This window comes from Prionailurus bengalensis, chromosome D3 (assembly GCF_016509475.1).
Source record: "Prionailurus bengalensis isolate Pbe53 chromosome D3, Fcat_Pben_1.1_paternal_pri, whole genome shotgun sequence".
Taxonomy (NCBI): Eukaryota; Metazoa; Chordata; class Mammalia; order Carnivora; family Felidae; genus Prionailurus; species Prionailurus bengalensis.
Window position 1 is genome coordinate 70,669,489 of NC_057356.1, and position 4,630 is coordinate 70,674,118.

The window sequence follows — 4,630 nt, forward strand, 5'->3', positions numbered from 1 at the left end:
GGCTGTGGTAAATAATGCTGCGATGAATTTAGGAGCCCAGGTATCTCTGGTATCTCTTCAAGATAGTGAGTTCATTTTTTTTTTTTTAATTTATACCTAGAAGTGGGATTGCTGAATTATATGGTAGTTCTCTTTTTAATTTTTTGAGGAACCTCCATACTGTTTGCCATAACTGGCTGTACAGTTTACATCCTCACCAACAGTACCCAAGGGGTTCCCTTTTCTCCACATCCTTGCTGGCATTTATTATCTGTTGTCTTTTTGATAATGGTCATTCTAACAGGTAATATCTCATTGTGTGTTGAGGTAGATTTTCCTGAGTTGCTGTAGATTTCCCTGATGGTCGGTGCTACTGAGCACACCCTTTCCTGTACTTGAAATGTCTGTTCTGGTCTCTGCCCACTTTTTAGTCAGATTGTTTTTTTTATTACCGAGGTATAGGCGTTCCTTATGTATTTTGGCTATTACTCCCTTATCAGATATAAAGTTTGCCGATGTTTTCTCCTAGTGTGTGGACTATCTTTTCATTTTGTTGCTTGTTTCTTTTGCTGGGTAGAAGCTCTGTAGTTTAATGTAGTCCCACTTGTTCATATTTGCTTTTGTTGTTGATGCTTTTGGTGTCATTCAAAAATCATCGCCAAGACTGATGTCAAGGAACTTTGTCTCTATGTTTTTCCTCTAGGAGTTTTGTGTTTTTAGGACTTACATTTAAGTCCTTAATCCATTTTCAGTTAATTTTGTGAATTTTGTGAAGACAGGCGTTCAATTTCATTCTTTTGCATTTGGATATCCAGTTTTCCTAACACTATTCATTGAAGAGACTATTCTTTCCACACTAAGTCTTCTTGGCTTCCTTGTCCAGTATTAGTTGACCATATATGCGTGGGTTTATTTCTGGGTTCTCTATTCTGTTCCATTGGTCTAAGTGCATGTTTTTATGACAGTACCATGCAGTTTTGATTACTATAGCTTTGAAATATAGTTTGAAATCAGGATGTGTAATGTCTTCAGATTTGTTCTTTCTCGCGATTGCTTTGCTTTGGCTATCTGGGACCTTTTTATGGTTCCATATAAATTTTAGATTTTTAAAAAAATTTCTGTGAAAAATGTGGCCATGTATCTTTATTTAAATTCTTGTAAAAGTGGACCCTGAGACAAAGGCTTAACTGTAGGATAGAATATTTGTGAAGTGATCTTGGGGAACAAAAATGAGGAAGTGAGGAAATGACACAGGAATGGGGGAAAGCTATGGGCAACTAATATTCAATCCTGTTAAGGGCACTCAGAGATAGTATAAGTATTGTGTTCATAAAAGGAAAGGGATTCTGGGGCATATATCACAATTCCCATCCTTCAGTTCATTGAAGGTTTGATGATGACATTAACATCCTTGTATTTCTGGACCACCCTCATGTGTGGAAGAAGCTCTGGTGTTGGTGAAAGCCCTTGAGAATAAAAAGAGAAACAGTCATTTGAGGGAGGGGAGCTGTCAGCTTGCTGGGGATCACACTGTCATTTCAGGTGAACTCAAGTGACTGGGGAGGATGGGGCAGGGCCTCAACAGGATGTGCTGCAGTACATGTCTTACTTTGGTCAGTAGAAGGTGAACAGAAGTGACGGGTGTTGCTTTGAGGTGGAAGCTTTAAGAAACAGCTCACGATTTCTGTATTCCTTTCCCCTGCCAGGCCAACAATAATGGTTCAAATGATGGGGGCTTCCTCAGCTTGTGTTCTGCAGTGAAAAGATGTGGGGCAGAACAAGCAGCTTGCTCACAGTGTACAGACATACAGCATGAGTGGGAAATAAACCTGTTTCTTATAAGCACCTAAAATTTCAAGGGTTATCACTAGTTCAGCATGGCCTAGCCTACCCTGACTGATATATATATATATCTACTTCCAAATTGATTTGTTATGTGGTGGTCCATTGTGGTACCAGAGAGTTAATACCACAAAAGTCCAGGGGCACAAGTAGAAGTGTATTTCTCTGTAATGTTCGGTTGATGTCTGGTTGAAGATGAGCCATACAGGATGGCTTGGGCTCTATACTAACTCATTTGGGGATCAGGTTCTTTTTATTTTATTGCTCTGCCACTACCCTAGGATGAGGTCAGCCCACTTAATCTGTAAAGGGCCAAATAATAAGTATTTTAGGTTTTGCAGGCCATATGGTCTTTGCATTACAACTATTCAGGTCCGTTGCAGAGTAAAAGCAGCTGTAGATGTATGTAAGTGAATGGGCATGGCTGTGTTTCAATAAAGCTTTATTTACAAATACAGGCAATGGAGTGGATTTGGCCCATTTTCCAAGGGGCCCATTGGCCCTTGATTTAGACTTTAAGTATAATCCATATATTCAGTTTGGTAGCACACATACCAAAAGTGAAATAATACAGAGAACGTTGGTATGGTCCTGATGCAAGGACAAAGAATTCACGAGAGGCACTGGTCTTCAAAGCAATCATTCATCAAGCTATAGAGCGGTTCTGCCTGGGAAAGATAGTGATTTCTAGCTGAGTGCAAATAGGGAAGTGCACTTGGGTGTCATCGCTATGTTTAAGACTCGGAGTCAGCTTCTTAGGCTCTGAAATTAAACTCTAAGCTTAAGTAAAGTAATTAGGCTCCTGGGAACGGACTTTTTCTAAACAAACGAGTGGTGTGCAAAGTAGAATTCAGTTCACTCCTTTGAACACAGGCAGACTGGATGTTTGTGTTCTTTAGTCCACGTATTCTCTCTCTGTAGGCAAACAGCACAGGAAGAAAACTCATAATTAGAGTGAACATTGAGAACTTGGAATCAGAACTGGAAAGGAAGTGGATGTTCTAGTAGCTGGTGATAGCCCGATGTGTCAGTTTCCTCCTTGGACTGCATCTCTCTGCTACTCCTTTTTCTAGCTTCCGCCATCACCTTGTTTGATAAATAAAGCTTTAGTTTCAGTAGCCAGCTTCTCTAAGGTAATAGGTAATGATGCATACCTGTGTTCTGATCCATTATATGATTACATGTTGAGGTTCTTGGGGACTTCCTCATTGTTGTTTTTCCATGTGCTAGCAATAAATTATTTTTCATTTTTTATTGAAAGGTACATGTAAAAACTCAAACCATAAATAAGAAGATATAGGTGGCTGTGTGGTACTTAAGTAGGAGAGGGATTTTATTTTCTTATTTTTTAAAATTAATTTTTTAAATTTAAATCCAAGTTAGTTAATATACGGTATAATAATGATTTTAGGAACAGAATTTAGTGATTCATCACTTACGTATAGCATCCAATGCTCATTCCAGCAATTGTCCTCTTTAATGCCACTCGCCCATTCAGCCCATCCACCCATCCCACGAACTGCCAACAACCCTCAGTTTGTTTTCTGTATTTAAGAATCTCTTATGGTTTGTCTCCCTCTCTGTTTTTATATTATTTTTGCTTCTCTTTCCTTATGTTCATCTGTTTTGTGTCTTAAATTCCACATATGAGTGAAATCATGTGATATTTGTCTTTGAATGACTTAGTTCACTTGGCATAATACACTCTAGTTCCATCCACATTGTTGCGAATGGCAAGATTTCATTCTTTTTCATCACTGAGTAATATTGTTATATCTCTATCTCTATCTATATATAGATAGAGATAGAGATATATATAGATAGGTATAGATAGAGACATACACACACCACATCTTCTTTATTCACCCATCAGTTGAGGGACATTTGGGCTCTTTCCATACTTTGGCTATTGTCAATAGTGCTGCTGTGAACATTGGGATGCATGTGCCCCTTCAAATCAGCACTCCTGTATCCTTTGAATAAATACCTAGTAATGCAACTGCTGGGTCATAGGGTAGTTCTATTTTTAATTTTTGAGGAAACTCCATACTGTTTTCCAGAGTGACTGCACCCGTTTTCAGTCCCACCAGCAGTGAAAAAGGGTTCTTCTTTCTCTGCATCCTTGCCAACATTTGTTGTTGTCTGACTTGTTAATTTTAGCCATTCTGACAGGTGTGAGGGGGTATTTCATTGTAGTTTTGATTTGTATCTCCCTGATGATGAGTGATGTTGAACATGTTTTCATGTGTTTGTTTGCCCTCTGGATGTCTTCTTTGGAAAAGTGTCTCTCGTGTCTTTTGCCTATTTCTTCACTGGATTATTTGTTTTCTTGGGTGTTGAGTTTGATTAAGTTCTTTATGTATTTTGGATACTAACCCTTTATCTGATGTCATTTGCAAATGTCTTCTTCCATTCTGCCAGTTGCTTTTTAGTTTTGTTGATTGTTTCCTTCGCTGTGCAAAAGTTTTTATCTTGATGAGGTTCCAGTCATTCATTTTTGCTTTTGTTTCCCTTGCCTCTGGAGACATGTCAAGTAAGAAGTTGCTGCGGCCAAGGTCAAAGAGGTTGTTGCCTGTTTTAAGAGAGGGCTTTTAAAGTTTAAATGCAACAGAAACATTTTAAAATCAAAATTGTAGATTTGATTATTAGTCAAATATAATAGATGCAAAATAGGTTATTATTTTAAAATAAACACTTTTCCATACTAACAAAATGCATAACATTAAAATGTAAGCCAAATACATAAAAAAAAGATTAGAATAAGTGATAAATAGAATCATTAAGAAATTGTAAAATAGCCTTTATATAT